The sequence below is a fragment of the Echinops telfairi genome, unplaced genomic scaffold, assembly GCF_000313985.2.
Source record: "Echinops telfairi isolate 266 unplaced genomic scaffold, ASM31398v2 ScPeMD7_2291;HRSCAF=2852, whole genome shotgun sequence".
NCBI classification, from domain to species: domain Eukaryota; kingdom Metazoa; phylum Chordata; class Mammalia; order Afrosoricida; family Tenrecidae; genus Echinops; species Echinops telfairi.
In genome coordinates this window covers 7,462,710-7,484,269 of record NW_022106189.1, presented here as the reverse complement: position 1 = coordinate 7,484,269, position 21,560 = coordinate 7,462,710, and positions in this window count along the sequence as shown.

The window sequence follows — 21,560 nt, the reverse complement described above, 5'->3', positions numbered from 1 at the left end:
GCCCATTAGTAGGCCACTGGAGATCCCCTTGCAGAGGGGTCTCGGGGAGGAGATGAGCCAGTCAGGGTGCGATGTAACAATGATGAGAAATACTAATGCTAGATCTTTGCACATTTCAGTATACTATTTGGCTTTGTCTTCTCCAGCTTCCCTTTGAGGTTTTCTATTCAGCTCTTTGACTTCATCCTTTCTTCTTTTTGCTTTAGGTACTCTTTGATGATAAGCATGTTTCAGAATCTCTTCTGACATCTACTTTGATCTTTCTTTCTTTTTAATGACTTTTCCCCCTCCCTCCATGAATGATGTTCTTGATGCCTCCCCGACCTCACCAGGTCTTCTATCATTATTGTTCAGTGCAGTGAATCTTTTCTTGAAATTCAGGCTTCGAGGTCATATCTGGGCTATCATGAATTTGTTTTAATTTCTTCAGCATTATCCTGAACTTATATACGACCAATTAATGGTCTGCTCCACAGTTAGCCCCTGGCTTGGTTTTAGCTGCTGACATTGAGCTTCTCCAGCATCTTTTCCCACCGATGTAGTTATTTGCTATGAACAAGTTGTTGATGTTGTAAAATTCTATCATGTGATCTCCAGTTATGTTTCTATTAGCAAGACTGTGTTTTTCAACTGTTGCTCCTTCCTCTTTGTCTCCAACTTTTGTATTTTCATCACCAATAATTATCAATGCAAAAAAAATTATCAGTACATCTTTATTGCATGTTTGATCAATTTCTGACAGAAGTTCTTGGTAGAATTCTTCAATTTCTTCATCACTAGCTCTTGTGGTTGGTGCATGTATTTGAATAATAGTTGTATTGACTGGATTTTCTTGGGAGTGGATAGATATAATCCTATCACAGATAGCACTGTACTTCACAATTGATTTTGCAATGTCATTTTAGTCCATGCCATTCATCTTTATTGTGTTATTCCTGGCATAGTAAATCACATGATTTTTAAAATTCAATATGGCCAATACCACTTCATTGCAGCTCATGAATGCCTAGGATATTAATCTTTATGCATTCCATTTCATTTTTACTACTTTAAGTTTTCCTAGATTCATACCTTGCACACTCTAAGTTCCAATCATTAGAAGATTTTTATACTGTTTCTCTTTACCTTGAGTCATGCCCCATCAGCAAATGAAGGTCCCGACATCTCCACTCCCACAGGCGGTACCTGACTCACGTCACCATGGTCAACACCCCTGCAAGAAATCTCCTTTTCAGTCACATTTTGAATGCCCCATGACCTGAGGGGCCCATCCTCCAGCAGTATCTCTGACTAGGTTTTACTTCCGTTGTTTAATCTTTCAGTATGTGACAATGTTTTGAAGCTATGCTTAAGGTTTTCAATGACTTCTTCCTCCGAAGTGGGAGCTAAGTTCCTCTTCACTGTCTGTTGTCTGGAAGCTCCGCTGAGACTTGTTCACTGTGGGTGACCCTACTGGCATTTGAACTACCAGTGACATAGCTTCCAGCATCACAGCAGCACACAAGCCACCACAGTATGACAACCTGACAGTCAATTGGTGGAGATATTCTCTATACCTCTATTAATAGGAGAGGGCTTGAAAAAGTTGATGGAAAAATTCCATCACCTTTTCATTCCATTTTCCAAGAGCTTTTTGAGGCCTCTTTGTAGATTACTAATGGAATATTTTTAAAGCATGCTCATTTATGCACATTGTCATACTGCTTTTTTTGACTTCCTACATCCTGGTTATTTTAGTACCTGACTAGTCGCGATGTACTTTATCTTTTTTAAAGACATTATAGGAGTCTGATGACTTGTTGTGGCATTGTTTACGGAATTGGTGCTGGGTACAAGTTGACATGATGCAAATGAGTGATGCAGAACTCATCGCAGGCTCGGGGAGAGAGTAGCATGCCACCTCAGCTGTGAAAATGCCACTAGTGTCACACCAGGGCAAGGTTGGCTTGGCTCCCATCCTCCAGGCCAGTTTGCTGCCCTCTGACAAATCCAACTCCCCGGATGTGTCAGTGAAACCTCATTCCCAGTGGCATGTTAATGAGCAGTCAGCCTGCTTCTGTGGCAGAGATAAAAAAATCACCTAGATGTCACCATCAGCTCAAGCCCTTTTCATGGGTGTCATCCTCTGTAAGAAGTCCGAAAAGATGGAAATGTTAGGATTGCTACTATTGTGCTAAGTGCGGAACAATACAGGTACCGGACTGGGACTTAATCGTCTGAAAAGGACTGTTCAAATTTGAGCTCCAGAGCTTATTGGAGAAAAGTAAGAAACCAATTATTAATTCAGCCATGGCCTCACTGATGATTTCCACCGAGACTTAGGTTTTTTTATTGGGGCAGAAAGAATGGGGAGGGAGAAAGGGCAATGGCTGTAAACAAAGATAAAAACTATGTCCATCATTTGCTATACATCAAAGCAGAATGGAAGCAACCAGCAGAAGCCAAAGGAACAGGAAAATGGAAACAAACACATGAATGAGGGTTTCCTGGGGATGACGCGCAGCCGAGCTACCTTTATGGGACTTTTGATCATTTGACTAAATGCTCCTAATATAGGTAGGGTTATTTCTTCCTCGCCCAAGTAGCCCCAAAGCTCCTACCAGGGCAAAGAGAAAATTTAAGTTCTTCTGGCCTAGAGTTTCTCAACTTCGACACTTCTGATGGTTTGTACCTGACAAGTCTTGGTTTTGAGGCTGCCCTGTACATGGGAGGATGCTCAGCAGCATCTCTATCCACTATATGACAGTAGCACCTTCCTAGTTGAGACAATTGAGATAGTCTCTTGTTAAATGTTATTCAGTCTTCGTCAACTCATGCTGATTTTATGTATGATAACACAAAGCACTGCCAAATCTTATGCCATCTTCGCAATCTTTAGTCTGCTGAAGTCCAATGTTTCGGTTACCTGGTGGTGTAGTGGTTACACAGTAGTTCAAAACCACCAGTTGCTCTGTGGGAGACAGACAGGCTCTTTATTCCCATGAAGAGTTACAGGCTTGGAAGATCACAGAGGCAGTCAGTTCTACCCTGCCTGTAGAGTCACTATACATCAACATTGACTTGATAGCAGTGAGTTTTTATTCATTTTGAGTGCATCACCCAGCCCTATATTAGACAGTATTCTATTGTTCAAGAAGTGATTACTAAGCCTTTTTCTTCGTCTGTTTTATTCTGAACTACCTGATAGGTATTTGAAATATTGGTGGCCTGGCTTCCAGCCTCATAACAACACAAAAACCATCACAATACAACAAGCTGATAGCCAAATAGTGAAAATAATGTCTCTAGATATTGCCAAATGTCCTTGGGAAAAGTAGCCTCCACTTGAAGCCCACCACTATCCAGGGCAACTACTCAGTGTTTGAAGGGTTTCGAACCCTGTCTAAGTTTCCTAGGTTCCATGACTGGACCAGTAAACAAAGTCATGATAAATAAATAAAAGAATAAAGTCAAGGATTTCATCTTACTTGGAATAATGATCCATCATCAGTGCTCATTTTGATGACCACTATCGAATTCTCTAGAACCACTGAGCCTTTGCTCTGGACCCAAAGGAGAAAAGCTACAGCTCCTCACCTTCCCCTGCACACCTACTACACTTATGCTGCGTTCCCTCTCACACCAACCCGACACCGCACAGAGCAGCAGTGGATCCACAGAAACATCGATGCACAGACATGTTGAGGTCATGGTGGCACTTAGCTGAGGCCCCTGAGGGCGCTGGACTGGTCTCTTTAAACATCGAATCTTCAAACCCTGTTCTGGCACAGCTCCTGCTCTGCAGATGCCTAAGCTGGGAGGCCACAAATGATGGTTAGTGCTTTGACTGTGGTTGGAGCCCTCCTAAAGGAGGTCCGTGCAAACTAGCCATTTAAAGATGAAGACCTATGCTCCGGAGAAGAACAGTGAGAAAACCAAACAAGGCAGAGAGAGCTCGTTCCTCACGCGTAGAGCTGGTCTAGTCCTCTCCTTACCCTCAGGTGGAAGTGTCTCCAGTTTAGACACCAGCCTCCAGAACCAGAGACTGTCTTTCTATTTCCCACCTCAAATTTTTGGTGGATGGTTTCCAAATTCATCTCTCTCTATTCACAGATGCTGCTGCATGCATTAAGAAAGAGCGTCCTTTTATAGTCTTTGAATCTGACCTGGTCTTGGGACTTGGTTTGACCAAAATGTGGCAGAGTGAATCTGAGCCCATCCTTTAAAAGGGCTGATAGCTTCTTTTTCCACAGAAAAGCATGTAGCTATCACGTAAGAAGCTTGACTTACTTGAGACCATTAGGCAGGGAGGAAAAGCAAACTAGTGACATTAAGTGGCCATGCTGAAAGTTAGAGAGATGCTAGGACAGCCTCCAGCCATTCTTGCCACCCCAATTGAAATGCTAGATGTGTGAGTGAATGCCCATTTTGAGGGCATTGGAGAGATGAGTACAGAAGATCAAAGGCATAAATCTGACTTGAACAGTTAACACTTTGTCCAGTGGTTCCCCCTTCTGATGCATGCTGCACCTGATCTAGTTTTCAACATTTTCTATATTTTTGTTTTGTTGTGTTCATTCATAGTAGGGTGCATCTCAAAGGTGTTATGTCATTGGAGGTCACTGTATTGAAGTCGTGTTATACGTCCTTCTGTCTTTTGGTATTTGAAACCCAGCATTGGTTTCAAATACTGGGACAGCAAGTCGAATAAGTGTTTTGGAGGGCGGCAGGCACAGAGGTGGTGGTGGGGCAAAACAGAATCCAGGAAGAAAAAGAATGTTTGGAAACTGATTGTGGTAGTGATTGTGCAATTCTGCCTGGCATGATTTAACTATGGAATATGATATACGTATTGATGCCCAATTAATAGTACATTTTAAAAAACCTGCAAAAAAACCCAAATAAACAAAAAGAAGAACCCTCTTTGGCTATTCAGCCACCAAATGACCACATGGACCAAAAGACATCTAATTAAGTCCATCATAGGTAGCAGAATAATGAGAAAGAATAAACTGTTGTTCTTTGAAGCCATTATTGCTTGCAGGTAGAGTGGTAGTAAGGTTTTGTGTTAACTTGGCTGTACCTCTAAGAAACTATGGGTGGATCCTAACCTCTCAATCAGGTCACAGGTTGATGATGCCTTCTTGGGGGTGGGGCCTATTTTGAGATTTATAAAGAGACACTATGGAGAATAGACTCGCTGTCTTTCTCTTTCTGTTGGCCTCATTCCTGGCCTGCAGAAATTTGAGAGCTGTTAGTGACCCTCCATGTTCCCTGCGTTTGATACACTTTACCCTGCTTTGTCAGCCTGTGATCGCACTGCGGCTGTTTTATTCTCCTGGTTCCTGGATGAGCAGCTGCATGAGTCGGGCAGGGTCTCCAGTTATCATCGGACCCATGAACTGGGCTGGCCTACTCTTTGGATGTGTGGGCTACTTTCTTAATATGAATGTCTTTCTTAAAAATCGATGAGTGTCCTCGTTTTGTTTTCCCAGAAAACCCAGGCAAACACAGATAGTTCGGTATGCACTAATGGGCAACTCAAAAAAGGATGCCGAACTTTAACCGTTTTCCTCATTCACATGAAAAGCTTCACTTCGTAATACTGAAGGCCCACAGATTGTCTTGGACTTGACCTACTAAACCTCTACTGCTTCTTACTGAGGCAGAGCAAAGGACATATAGGGCTTATTTAGAGAGTCCTAGACTCATATCAAAAGTAAATAATTCTTATTAAGATATAAATGATGTGTAATACTGTAAAAAGATCAACTATTTAGGTCCCTTGTGTCTTGTCCCTAGGGAAAAGATGTCAAAGGAACAAGCCCTTTTTGTGGGCTCTCAGGTGAATATAATAAGATCAGTAGATGAGATAAGAGTAAGATTTGGATGTATTCATTCATCAAGTTATGTAATTAATTATTTAACAAATTAAGATGAGTACAAGCTATATTAAAATACATAAATCTTAGGTACATCACCTGATGAGTTTTGGCAAATGAATACATTCACCTTAGTCAAATGTAGAACATTTACACCACACAGAGATTTCCCTCTTAGCCTTTTCAGTGATTCATATTTGGATTCTTTCCAGGGTTTATTATGAATCAAATTGCTGGAAATATTCTTGTGCAAAAATTTTTTGTGAACATACATTGTTATTTCATTGTTTACCAAATATGTGGGAGCATAAAATGTCACAATTGCTCATTATTTTAGTCTACTTTTTAATTACCGCCTTCCTAGTGGGCGTGTTGTGGTATCTCCTTGTTTCCATTTTAATATTCCTGTTGATTATAGATGCTACGCACCTTTTCATGTGTCTGTTGGCCACATGTACATCTTTTGTGAAATACCTATTCATTTTTTTCCTCCTTTTGAAATTGGAACGCTTTTCTCTTCATTACTGATTATCAGGAGTTCCTTTCTTTGCATGATGCATGTATGTAATGCACTGCATGGCTAGTCTTTTCATTTTCTTAATGGTGTCGTTTTCAAAAGGACAAGTTCTTAATTTTGATGGAGTCCAATTAATCAATGTTCATTTATGCGTTGCACTACTTGTGTTCTCTCTAATAAATACTTGTCTAGCCAAAGTCTTGTAAGATATTATCCTATATTTCCTTCTAGAAGGTTATAGTTATACCTTTAAAATTATTTTTAAATAGTTTGATCTTTCATGTTTAAGTGTAGCCTATAGTTTGAATGAACTTTTGTGTATGTTACATGGGAGGGACAAAAGTTCATTGTTTCTATATGTTTATTCACTTTTTCAGCATTGCTTGTGAAGGACTTGTCTGCCTCTTGTCTTTCCTTATTGCAAACCGTATGGATCATGCATGTCTAGACTCCTTTCTGAATTGTCTTTTATTTTCTAGTGATCTATTGGCCTATTCCGATGTTCTTTCTACTCTGTGCTTTATGGTAAGTCTTGAAAACAGTGTGAACCCCTAGGGTTGTTCTTCTCTGTCAAGATTGCTTTGGCTAGTTCATGCCCTTTGCATTTCCATGGAAGTTTTCCGGTTGGCTTGCTAATGTTGGCAATCATTTCTGTTGTGATTCTGATTTGTGTTACCTAGAATCTGGAGATGTAAATAGAGAATTGGTATCGGAACAATATTGAGTCTTCCAGTCAATGGCTAGTCCACATCTCCATTTATTCAAATCTTTCTTAATTTCTCTCAGCAATGTTTTTAGATTTCAGTGGTTCTGTGTTTCTTCTGTTAAATGTATTGCTCTACACTTTAAATTTTTCTGATGTTATCACAAATTGAATTAAAACATTATTTTCAATTGTTCATTGCCAGTATATAAGAATACAATTTATTTTTATACATTGCTATTATATCCTATAGTTTTGCTATTTTTTTGTAGCTTACTTAAGTTTTCTGAGGGAAAAATCATGTTGCCTACCAATACAGACAATTTTACACCTTCCTTTTCAATGTTAGGGTTTTTCCTTTTTATTTGTCTTATTGATCTAGATAAGACCTTCTGGACAATGCTGCATGAAAATGGTGCCTTGAACTTAACTGGCTCAGCAGTCACTGTTGCTGTTTCTTTTTTCTTTTTACTATGAAGATAATTTCCTCTTTGTTCACACTTTGCACAAATGAAGATTTTTCTTTACGGCAGGAAAATCAGTGCAGTTTTAGGCATGAATAAACATGTCTGATTCCACTATGTGTGGTCAGGTTAATCCATAAATACTTTAGAAACATGGAGGTTCACATTATTGGAAAGTTTCAAGTTTCTCCTGTAACCATTCTTCTGTTAGGTCTTCAGTATTTCTCTATCTCAACTACCTTGGTGAGATCAGCTGTTTAGACTAGCTTATCCTTTTTTTTTTTTAAAATCATTTTATTGGGGGCCCATACAATGCTAATCACAATCCATATAGCTATCCATTGTGTCAAGCACATTTATACATTTGTTGCCATCATCATTCTCAAAACATTTGCTTTTTACTTGAACCCTTGGTATCAGCTCCTCATTTTCCCCCTCCCTCTCCGTTTCCCCCTCCCTTATGAACCTTGATAATTTATAAATTATTATTATTTTGTCATATTTTACCCACTCTCTTCACCCACTTTTCTGTTGTCCATCCCCTAGGGAGGAAGTTATATGTAGATCCTTGTAATCCGTTCTCTTCCACCTCACCCTCCCTCCACCATCCCAGTATCACTTCTCTCAGCACTGGTCCTGAAGGGATCATCTGTCCTGGATTCCCCGTGTTTCCAGTTCCTATCTGTACCAGTGTACATCCTCTGGTGTAGCCAGATTTGTAAGGTAGAATTGGGATCATGATAGTGGGTGGGGAGGAAACATTAAAGAACTAGAGGAAAGTTGTATGTTTTGTCGTTGCTACACTGCACTCTGACTGGCTCGTCTCCTCCCCGCGACCCTTCTGTAAGGGATGTCCAGTTACCTACAAATGGTCTTGGGTCCCCAATCTGCACTCCCCCTCATTCACAATGATTTGATTTTTTTGGTTTTTGATGCTTGATACTTGATCCCTTTGACACCTCATGATCGCACAGGCTGGTGTGCTTCTTCCATGTGGGTTTTGTTGCTTCTAAGCTAGATGGCAACTTGTTTACCTTCAAGCCTTTAAGACAGCAGCCACTGTTTTGATGGAATCTCTTTTGAAGGCACTTTAACAGTGTATTACTGAGAGAACTTGTCTACAGCCATCCATTGACATCTGTAAGCAAGTTTTGTTTGGAATAAACCCATGTACACATGAACTGGAATCCTACTTGGCAATACTTAAAAAAACAGAAAAGAAAAATCACTTACCCCTGTATTTCTTATTTTCTTCATTATTCTTAGTTGGGGCTTACCAATTTTGTTAATCTTTTCACAGATACAACTTTTGACTTTATTCATTTTGCTTTTATATCTTTACTATTTTATTGATTTGTATGGTTTACTACCTTCAATTGACTACTTCTTGTAAATGTATCACTTTATGCAAAATATAAGACTTTTCTACTTAGTTTGAATTTAATTTGCTTTGCTTTTCCTAGCTTTCTAAGGCAGAAGCTTAGATAATTTCCTACAAGCTATCTTCTTTTCTTTTTCTTTTTTTTAACCACCCCCATCCCCTCTTCTTTTCTAAGAATCATTATTTTAAAAGTTTTTTCCTTATTTGTTTTGTCAAATAGCATTCCATGCAATGAATGTTGCCCCAATCCATTCTCCTAACAATTTATTATTTGGTTCTTTCTAGGTTTTACTATGGATAAAGTAGCTAGCAACATTTTTGTGCAAATAGTTTTGTGAACACATGTTTTCATTTTATTCCATATTCTTTCATTCCTTGTTAGCAATATGAGAGTAAAATATTTAAGTTGCTCTACTGCTTACTCATTTTAAAATTATAAGCAGCCTAGTTTGTGTGCTGCTGTAATCCCTGAGTGTTAACAAGCCAATACACCCTAGTCATCAATTTTTCAGCCAATGTAGAACATTTACATCACCCCAGAAAGACCCACATGCCTTCTTCTGCTACTCTTCACCCCCACTGGCAATAATTATCCTGATTTCCATTACTATGAGCTATTTTTACTTTCTCTTGTGTTTATTATAAAGCTAATACTACAGTGTCTACTCTTCTATCTCCTCTATGTCTCACTTCTTTCACTCAGCAAAATATTTCAAGATTCATCCATCATTTTTGTGTGAATCAGTAGTTCATTTAAAGTGACATGAGTCTCTCAAAAAACTACTTCAACTATACCTCATGCCTTTACATATAATATATTTCTATGAACATTCAGTTTAAAGTATCTTTTAATCTGATGATCAAACACCAGTCGGCTCCATAAGCTATAGAGCATCTATCCTTTCCACGTAATGTTATGGAAGCAGCAATCAAGAAATTAACCACCAGATTGCATTGAGCAAATGTATTGCAAAAGATCTCCTTAGAGTGTTAAAAAGCAAAGCACTGATCTACACCATATAATCACAAGTTGGGTGCTGCTAATTGCAAGGCTAGCAGTTCAAGATCACTAGGTGCTTCAAGAAAAAAGACAAGGCTTTTTACTCCTGTAAAGAGTCACAATCTCAGAAACTCACAGGGGCAGTTTTACCCTATCCCATAACATTGTCCTATAAGTCCAAATTGAATCGATAGCAGTGACTTTTAAAATTTTGGTCACATGCATGAGAAAGTTGGATGATGAATAAAGATGACGGAAAACGCATTGAGGCCTTTGAAATTTTGTATTGGTGAAGAATATTGAATATACAATGCATTGCCATGACAATAAATAAATCTATCTGGGAAGAAGTACCAAAAGATTGCTCCTTGGAAGGAAGGATAACAAGACTTAGTTTCATGTAGTTTGCACCTGTTATCAAGAGACACACGTCCTTGCAGAAGGACATTGCAGTAGACAATAATGAAGGTGGACATGTCTGACCGCCTTGGATTTCCCTGAGGCCCTGAGGCAGGAGTGAGAAGTGCCGCCATGTGCCACCCTTCTTCAGCTACTCTGACACCAACTGCTCCTTCTGTGGCACTTTGTTTCTATTCTGGGTTACAAATGTTTTTTGCAGTGGCCACACAAACTCACAGACTGCTTACAATTAAAGGGACTCATTAGAGGGTTTATTAGGGAAGTTTATACCACACCAAACCAAACTCACTGCTAGCCAGCTGATGCCACCATAGCAACCCTATAGGACTGGGTAGAGCTGCCCCTGTGAGTTTTTGAGACTGTAACTGCTTATGGGAGTAAAAAGCCCCATCTTTCTTTGAAGGGTGACTGGTGGTTTTGTATTGCAGATCTTGTGGCTTGAAGTCAAATGCATAGTCACTATGCCACCAGGGCTCCCATGGAAGTTCATAGGTTGCCCCAAGTCAGGGTCAGTATGGATACACTCATTGGTGTATGGATAGTATGGATACACTCATTGGTGTGTGGATAGTATGGATACACTCATTGGTGTGTGGATAGTATGGATACACTCATTGGTGCCTAGCAACACCACTACTCAGCCAGCAGTCAAGTTTCTCTGCCACCTGGTTCCTTCGCCCTTTCCTCCATCATCTTGGAAGTCAACCCACCTGTCCCTCTGTCTCATAGGTCAGTAGTCTTGGCCAGAGGAAGAGAAGGAAGCCCATAGTCTCAGCACCGCTCCTTTGAGTCTCCATGCCTTAGTCTCTGGTGCACCTGCCCTTGGAGGGCTCCACTGCTTCAGACAGAGATCTGGGAGGTGCTCTCCCTAAAGGTCCTGGGACTTTTCTCTGCGCCCCAGATGGCTCTTTAATACCAAGGAATAGCTTTGGTGGAGGTGTGGTTTGTCTTTTGGCTGACCATCCCCTCAAAGCAAATGAAGGACAATGTCTTAAACTCCACCTTCTACCAAAGTAGTATTCAAGATGCCCCAAAGCCCTCCAGGAGATGGATTCACACAGTGGCTGCAACAATGGGCTCAAACAGGGGAACAATTGTGAGGACGGCACAGTACTGGGCAGTGTTTCATTCTTTGTGCAGAAGGTCTCTATGGGTTGGGATCAACTCAATGGCACCTAACAATGACAACAACAAGGAAACAAAGGTTGTGGCTTGGTCCACTCCCTCTAAGGTCAGGACCTTAATCCTGTAACAGCGAACTTCCTCCAAAAATGGGATCATAGCCACAGGTATAGAATCCAGAATTATAATACACTACATAAGGAATCCTGGCTAGCAAGGCCATATTAATTTACCATATCTGAGACATTGTGCTTGGCAAAATGGAGGGTCAGCAAAAACGATGAAGACTCTCAATGAGATGGATTGACACAGTGGTTGCTACAATGGACTCTAACATTCAAGTGGACTTCAAAAAGTTCATGGAAAAATGAAATTGAAAGCTATTTAAAAAAATTCCCTGGAATGTTTCAAAGTCCCCTTGTAGCAACACGTATGAGGATGGTGCAGGAAAGGTCGTGCTTTGTTCAGCTGTACAGAGCCCATGGCACCTGAAAACTGCAACAAGAATCAGAAACCTTAATTCAGGTTCTCACCTACCTGCTTAAACTCAACGCAGTCTGGTTTTGGAGATGCTCCTGGAAGTGATCTCATGGAAGCCCAGTAGTCTTACTGCTAAATTCTTTAAGTCTTGTATTCTAATGCTCTTAGAGAGACCTTCTGTTAGCATATTGAAAGAGCATCCTTTACTTCAGTCTCTCTCTCCTGGCCCTGCTTATTTGTTTTCATTGCACTTACCATTACCTGGCATTGCGCTATATACTTACATATCTTTTGTTCCAATAGAATTATGTTCCATGAATATAGGAATCTTGTCCTAGGTCTTGGTGTTAGAGTGAAGACTGAAACAGACTGTAAGAAGTTTCTCAATAAAGGAACAAATAAACGCCTTTGTTTTAAGTATCTTCTCACACATGGAAATCACTGATGCAATCAGCATCAACTAGATGGGTGATCCTAACCTTTTGCAAAATGTCTGGATGGGAAGGGTATGTGCCTCTTGAGGTCTATTTGAGCCTTGTCTCTGAATTTCTCCTCCCCATTCTTACTCTAACACACTAGAATCACAGAAACTAGGAAGATGGAAAACAGAGACAATCACTTTATTATTTCTCAGATGATGGCACTGGTGGTGCATGCCCAGTGGCAGGATTGGGGCAGGGGGGTGGACTTTCTATGCTGCCACACCGCCCCCCTCATCTAGACATGATACACTTTCTACAGAAGGGTGTGTACTTGATTGTGAATTCTATCCTATGCCCCTGCAACCAGCCTAATTGCCTTCTGAGTGCATGAGAGAAAGAAAGTCTGGTGTGGCATGGCGCCTGCCTGGTGCGACTGCGACTTCCACCTTCTAATCAGAGGTCAAGGACTGCTGGAAGGGAGACTACCACCTGCCGCGCCTTCTCTCTGACCTCTGTGTCCAACTGCTCTCTCTCATCCAGTTAATCTGTTATGTTGATGGGCACTCATGGCTTCAAATGGGATATTTCCAAGTTTCCTGACATCTCCTGCATTTCTTGGCACAAAGAATGAATCATATTACTGGGATAATGAACCATTTAATGACTTGTGTGTTGATTTATCAGACAGTGCTGGAGAGGCCAATTTAAGAATATAAAGCCATAAGTCATCCAGTCAGTGTGTCTGGTAGGCACAGCGGCCTGGCTCCTTGGCTGAAGATTACTGTGTTAATCACAGTGACGCCGAGCCAGGCAGGCAGCACAAGGACGCAGGTCCCGATGCTCTTCTCCTGGTGAGGTCATCGATTTGACTGGCAATTATTATGGCTTTGTACCATGTGCTGGGGGACGGAGAGAGGAAATAATGTCAAACATCAGAATGGCTCCTTCTCATTAGAGTAAGGGGTACCAACACTGCATCTCCTGGATTCTTGGGAAGAGGACACTTAGGGAAGGAGAAGATGCTTTTGTAGGGAGGCCTGGTCTTTCTGTAAGGCGGATGAGGAGCTGCCAGTTGAAGCGTGTCAGGTACATTTCTGGCAAAACAATCTATCTCCCCTAGGTCTGGCACTGTCAGTTCCCCTGAGGGATTGGTTTCCTGAGGAGGCTCCCAGGCCATGCAACCACACATGAAGAGCATTCCCACTCTTGCCAAAGGGAGCACGCGCTTGGTATTTTATTGCAGAGGGAACCTCCTCTGCTCATGACCCAACAGGGAAGGCCTTGCACCTTAAATGGTAGTTAAGTACCAATGCCAGGCCCTTGTTTGCATGGGTGAGGCAGGGACTATCTTTCCTCCCTACTAACGAGCTTTGAAAATTGCTCCAGTAAGATTGTAGTTTTGTCCATTTTGCTCACATTTCCAGTGGTTTTAGCTTTATAAATGCCAATAGTATGCTGCTGTGGGCATGAAAGTTTATGACGGTTATATTTTCTTTGGGAATTGTAGTCTCTGGATTATAAACTATCTGCCTCTTTCCCATGTGGCGCGTTCTTAACACAGATCACCAATATCAGGAACGCAGCACGTTATCACCAGTTCCCCAGCCATTGACTGGCTAGTGTTACAGTCATTCAACAACTTAGAAGGAACAGACCAATTTCTTGAAAGCAATCAACCACAAAAACAAACAACAAACCAACCAACCCTCAGCTTTTCCTAAATGACAACGGTTGGTGAGTGTGGTGCCTAAAACCACGTAGGGCCCGCTAGATGGCATAATTTCTCGAGACATTATTCACATCCTTTTTTTTTTTTTGTATTTCCTTGGGAGGAGTTACGGAGAAATAACCAGAGGCGTGGGGTTAAGGAACCAGTTTTAACTGGATTGCTGGTTTGTGCATGCCTGGGTCATTTTTGATGATCCTTTTGATAAATTACCACGCATGTGGGGGACAGTCCACGCTGTCTTGCTGGCAGCCGTTTTAAGCGCAGGAAATTTTGTGAGCCTGGCAAACGCCTACCTGCCCTAGCCCTGCCACCTGCTTCCTGCAATCAGCTTCAAAGGACCCATTCTTATTGGACACCCTCCCTAAGTGTCCCTGCCCATTTAAACCCCCAAGCCTATTGCTTAGGGAACCTCTTGGTGACGCAGGTCCCGATATGCTCCTTGCTGTGGCCACCAAATAGAAGTCGCTCCTTTCGGCTTCCACCATTTTACGTCTCTGTGGTACCGCAAGACCCGAGACTCCAGGAACAGGTAGACAGGGAATCTATTGGCTTTGGGCTGTTCTCCTTTTATTTGACCTCCTGACAGATTTCATAGATTCAAATAGTTTTCAGCTGATGATTTCAGTATTTCTGTGTAGACTATCATTCATTAGCACATTGAAGTAAGTTTAATCTCTTCTTTTTGAGTATCAATATTGTTTTCATTTTCTTGTTGTTTTCGAAGGCCTATACAATAATGTTACTTGGTCAAAACACAAACACACAGATGCACACCCATTGCAGCCCTGTTCGTAATAGCAAGAAGATAGAAGTAACCTGAATCCCCACCAGTAGAAGAATGGATGAGTAAACCTTGGCACATACACACAACGGAATACTACGTATCGCTAAAATACAACAGTGAAACCACATAGCACTTCATGACGTGGACAGACCAGGAGAACATTCCCAAACCCAAAGCACACTGCCATCCAGCAGATGCCGACTCACAGTGCCCCTACAGAACAGGATGCGCTGTCTGGTGGGCTTCTGAGACTAACTCTTTCTTGAGTAGAAAGCCTGTCATCCTCCTTCGGAGCGATCGGTGGTTTCCAACTGCTGACCTTGCACTTAGTAACCAAATGCATAACCATTGCATCATGTTATGCGGAATGAAATTAGCCAATTACAAAAGGACAACTATTATATGAAACAACTGTTATAGGAAAAAAACTTTCATATTAAAGGGAACGGACTTTGGAGATTGCCAAGTGAGGGGAGGGCAAAGAGGGAAGACAAAGCAATGGGCTCGATGGTTGCTAGGTGTTAACTTGGGTGAAAGGGAAATCAAGGAGCTGGTGAAGAGTGAACTATTGGGAAGGGGTTGACGATGAGTTTAGACTGTTGAGTACAAAGTTAATGATCTGAAATATAACCCCCCCTAATTTGCAATTTAAAAAATGTGAAAGAATAATGTTAGATGGTTGAATGGGAAGTCTTCCTTATTAGAAATCTTAGTGAATATTTTTAATCCTTCTGCTTTGAGTATTTTTATACTGTAGGTTTTGGAAGCTACCCTTTAACCAGTTGAGGAAGTTTAAGTGTTTTCCTTAATAACATTTTAAAAAAAGCAATTATAGATACTATTTAAGCCAGTTTGTGAACTTTGGGCTCTGGAAGCTCCCAGTGGACTTGAGGCAGAGAACGGGAAGAGGGTGGGATGCTTCCCTGTGAGCATGGTAAAACAAGTAAAGAAATCTCTGCCTAAAGAAAAAAAGATGCCATTTACATTTATTCTGGTTTTTAGCGCTTCCTGCTTACTTTTCGATTGAGGTTTTTACCTGTTCACTTAGTTATTCTCATTAGTTTTTAAATGTTTTTCTGTTTATGAAATCCAGGATAGGTAAATCTATAAAGGCGTGCACTGGATTAATGGATCCTAGGGAATCTGGCAGGGGAGGTTGCGGGGAAATGGGGAGCTAATAATGATGAGTACAAGAATGAAAATTGTGGTGAACTCTTCTCGATATGATTGAATGATTGAATGATTGAATTGTATAATATGTAAATTATATGCCAATAAAACTGTTAACAACAAAAAAATGCCTTTTTATCTCGAGATGAATGACCCCATTGTTTCTCTCTCCCTTTCCCATCCTCCACCACTTCCCCCAACCCTCGTCTGTCTTATCAGTGTGAACATGGGAGGAGTCCCTGGGTGCCAGGTAATCTGCTTCTGTAAGGTCACAGCCAGGACCTCTCCTGTGGAGAGCAGTTCTACTCCATTGTATGTGGTCACGAGATGGAATCAACTGTACTGACTTTAAAAAAAAACACTTTTTAATGTGAATTGAGTGAAAGTTTACAGAGCAAAATCAGTTTTCCGTTCAATAATTCATACACATTTTGTTTCATGTCACTGATTGTAATTCCCCACGATGTACCATTCACTTATCCCACTTGCTCTCTATTTTCATTCTTTTGTCTTTCCCAACACTTCTAAACTTGGTCCTTGGGTAAATCCTGCATTTCTGATCTCAAATGATTGATTATTTGACTCTTACAGACCTTTCTATTGGTTGGCTGAAATTGGGCCCTGAGGGTGAGTTACTTCCAGATCTGAATGGTGACAAAGGACCATAGCCTCAGCGGTTCCACCAATTTCTATGTGACCAGTAATCCTGATCTTTTTTATGATTTAAGTTTTGTTCTACATATTCCTCCCACTCTATGCAGGACCTTCTAATATATTGTCTTTTGGAGCAATTGGTAGTGGTAGCTGGGCACTGTCTAATTCTTCTCAAAGTTGTGGCAATTATGTGGTTCATTATTAACAACTGGAGTAATTCATGCATCTTTAATTTTCATTACTCTTCTTTCCTGCCTACAGGGAGAGACCAATAAATACTTGTACCTTAGATAGGAGATGATATCTCTTCCTCTTTTTTAATCTTGTGCGATATATTTTAACATATGATCAGTTTTCTAGTGTTGCCATATTCTTGTATTCCTAGGATAAAACATATTTAGTTATTAATTACCACTCTTTCAAAAAGACTGCTAGCTTTGGTTAGCTAATATTTTATTTAGGACTTTTTCATATTTGCCTTTTTATTAATGCTATTTTCTGACTTCTGCTACATTAATTCTTTTATCATAAATATGTCACAACTTTGCCCTGTTTAAGGTTTATTTATTAATTTACATTTGCCTTCTTGAATTAAATCCTTAACATCTTTCTTTCATGCTAATAAATGGAATTATGATCAAAATTTTCTTGGGGGTGCAGTTTTAACATATCCTATAGGTTTTCATCTTTAATAATTTCACTGTCATTTATTTCTAACTAGTTTTGAATTTCAGTTTTACTATTTTTTTAAATCATTTTATTGGGGGCTCGTACAACTCCTATCACAATCCATCCATCCATCCATTGTGTCAAGCACATTTGTACATTTGTTGCCATCATCATTCTCAAAACATTTGCTTTCTACTTGAGCTCTGGGTATAAGCTCCTCATTTTTCCCCTCCCTTGCGCTCCCCTCTCCCTCATGAACCCTTGATAATTTACAAATTATTATTATTTTGTCATATCTTACACTGTCCGACATCTCCCTTCACCCACTTTTCTGTTGTCCATCCCCCAGAGTGGAGGTTATATAAGTTGTACTATTTTAAAAACCAAAATTCAATTAGAAAAGTCTTGTTTTCTAAGTGAGGTGTTTGTGATACTTGTTGAATCATTTCGGTGATTATGGCCTGTGTATATTTTACCTTCTGGAAGTTTTTGATTTAGTTTCTCCTGAAAAATAGCCAGTTAAAATTATTCCACAGTATTTTGAAGTCATGTGCAGTCTCTTTGCTGGGTACAATTCTTATTAACAATATAAGTTAATTGACTTAGACACTGACAATATACATGGAGAGCTTTTAAATTCATTCGAAAGGATTGCGGTTTGTCAATTCCTCTCACATTTCTGGTGGTTTTCGCTTTGAAAATACCAATGTTATGCTGCTCTGTGCATAAAGGTTGATGACTTATATTTCCTTTGGGGATTGTCATTTGCATATTGTGAAATACCCACCTCCTTCCGTTTGATGCTTTTCACCTTGAGTTCTATTTAGACCACTGTTAACTGGCGTTCCTGCTTTCCTTTTGCAGAATCTGCCAAGTACAGTTTCATCTCGCCCTTCATTTTCAACTTTTCTGATTATTTTATTTTCAGCGTGATTGAAAAAATACCATAGATCTGGATTTCAAAAATCCCAATTCCAAAGTTTCCTTCTCTTAAAAGGCTAATTAAATTCCCATTTGTTGTGACTCATGATACATTCAGTCTAACTGCTGTTATCTTATTTTAAGTTTTCAGATTAAAAATACCTTCTTGGTGTTTATTTTCTTTCTCATTGTTTTTGGACAATCACATATTATTTCTAGACTTGTGTGTTTATATATGCTGCTGTTGTTAGGTGTCATGGAGTTGGTCCCAACTCCTAGTGACTCTGTATGACAGAATGGAACACTGTCGCCCTCACAATTGTTGATATATTGAAACCCATTGTTGCAACCATGTGTCAATTCATCTCATTGGGGTCTTCCTCTTTTTCAATGCCCCTATACATGTATGAATGCTGTAAAATAAATTCACCTCTGAAAATAGTCCTATTTTAATATCCATAATTAACTTCGAACTTAAACCACCTCAAATTAGCCAATGAACAAGCTCTAGGGAGGCCAAGATCAAGGCTGGCTGAGTTATCCCGTGCACTTGGTTCTTTGGTGTTTCCTCTGCAATGACTGTTTTCTCATGGGGGATAACATATGATACTAAGAGTCTCACACCCTGTGCCCACTCTTTTCCATACTTTAATGCGTTTCTTCTCTAGAGATGCTTATCCTTGATCTTCCAACATTTTTCCTCTCAACCAACCATCTGACAAAGAACTGATTCTGGGCTTATATGACTTATAGCTTAGTTATTTTGACAGTCATGATAGAAACATTCTGGTTGCGAGGTCATTTGAAGTCTCCTGGTCAGACACTATCAGAGCCCCGATCTCTAGCAGGAATTAGCAGCATGCTCTTTGGGAGTAGGCTCTTTTAGAGTTGTCTATAAAGCTGTTTTCTTGTACTTTATTGATGCTACTAAGGCATTTGACTGTGTGGACCCTAACACACTATAGATAACCTTGAAAAGAATGGGAATCTCAGAACACTTCATTGTGCTCATTTGAAATCTGCACACGGATCAGAAGGCAGTTGTGCAAACAGAACAAGGGAATACTGCATTGTTTAAGCTCAATAAAGGTGTACACCAGGGTTGCATCCTCTCACCATACTTATTTAATTTGTATGCTGAGCAAATAATCAGAGAAGCTGGATTATATGAAAAAGAATGCTGCATTAGGATTGGAGGAAGGTATTAACAACCTACTACACATAGTTGACAAAACTTTGCTTGCTGAAAGTGAGGAGGACTTGAAGCATTTACTAATGGAGATCAAGGACTATAGCCTTCAGTCTTGGTTACAACTCAATAGAAAGAAAACCCAAACCCTCACAACTGGACCAGTAGGTAACATCATCATAAATGCAGAAAAGATTGACATTGTCCAGGGTTTTATCTTGCTTGCATCCATGTTAATGGAAGCAGCAGTTAAGAAATCGAAGGACACTTGTATTGGGTTAATCTCATGCACAAAACCTCTGTAAAGAGCTGAAAAGCAAAGATATTACTTTGAGGGCTAAGGTGTGCCTGACCCAAGCCAACATATATTCAATATTCTCATATGCTTGTGAAAGTTGGACATGCAATAAAGAAGACTGAGGAAGAATCAGTGCATTTGAATTATGGGATGGTGCTGTTGGAGGATACTGAAGATGCCATGAACTGCCAGCAGAATAAACAAATCTGCCTTGGAAGAAGCATAGCCAGACTGCTCCTTGTAGGCAAGGATGGCAAGACTTTGTCTTACATATTGTGTTAGTCTGGGTGGCCTAAAGAAACAAATCCAGAGACACTCATATATATAAAAAAGAAAGAGCTTTATATAAAAGAGGAATTGTATATTAAGAAAACATCCCAGCCCAGGCCAGATCAAGTTCCTAAGTCCTATATTAGCCCATATGTCCAATAATAATAGATAAATTCCTCTTCAGATTTACACAACACATACAATGGCACCAAATGCAGGAAGATCACAGCCGGTGGGTGCACAGTCTTGTGGATCCAGTGGTGGTGGAAGCATCTCAATGCTGGCATGGGACTCCATGTGGCTCCTCCAGCTCCAGGGCTCTGGTTCCAGCAGCCTAGCTCCATGTGGCTTGTCAGCAGGCATGTCTTGCAGGGAGTGTGTATATCTGGTCTCCAGTCAGCTATTTATCTCTGTAGCACCTCCAAATGAGGTCATCAAGCTATGAGCTGATTGACAGGCTAAATTTCCCCACTTCACCCCTAATAGTCTCAAGTTGACACCAGATTATATAACTGCCACACATAGTTTGTACATGTTATCAGGAGAAATGTGTTCTTCGAGAAAGACATCATGCTTGATAAGGTAGTGGGACATTGAAAAAGAAGAAGAGCTTTGGCAAGATGGATTGATATATTGGCTACATTGATGGTCTCAAACATAAGAACCATTATGAGGAAGGCCTAAGGCCAAGCAATGTTTCGTTATGTTGTGTGTAGTGTCACTGTGAGTCAGAACTGACTTGACAGCACCTGACAATAATGGCAGCAGCAGCAACAGCAGCAGCAGCAGCAGCAACAACAACATAGTTTCCTGTTGTAGGTGGCATGGTCTCACTTTGGAACTCTAGGGACCTGAACAACAACAACAACAACAATAACAACAACATAGTTTCCTGTTGTAGGTGGCATGGTCTCACTTTGGAACTCTAGGGGCCTGAACAACAACAATAACAACAACATAGTTTTCTGTTGTAGGTGGCATGGTCTCACTTTAGAACTCTAGGGGCCTGTACTGCAACTCTTCTACTGCACTCAGGTTTTCCTGACACAAACACGTTAATATCTGTGGGGATTCTGAAGGATAACAAAATATTAGCATAATAAAACAAGGAGAAACTGCAGCAGGTTTTCCAAGTTCCTGAGCAAAGCTTCCAGCCCAAGCAAACATACATTAACAGATCTCCTGCATCTGACTCTAGTATTATATTTCCTATTATTATTCTTAAAACCTTTATATCTTGCCCCGTCCTTTAATTTTCCTTTCTGTAATCTAAAAATCTAAAGTTTTACTTCAAAACACTATTAATCTATCTTTTAGATTCACTTGTTTTCTGATCACACCTTTTCTTTTTCTTTCTCATCCTCATCAAACCAAAAGCTGACAATATTCTTCCATTTAAAAACACAAAAACTTTTTTCTTTCAAATACTAGTACCCATTTCTCCATCATTGCAAACCAGGCATTTTGGGGGCCAAATCTCCCTTCCTTTAACTTACCAAGCAGCAT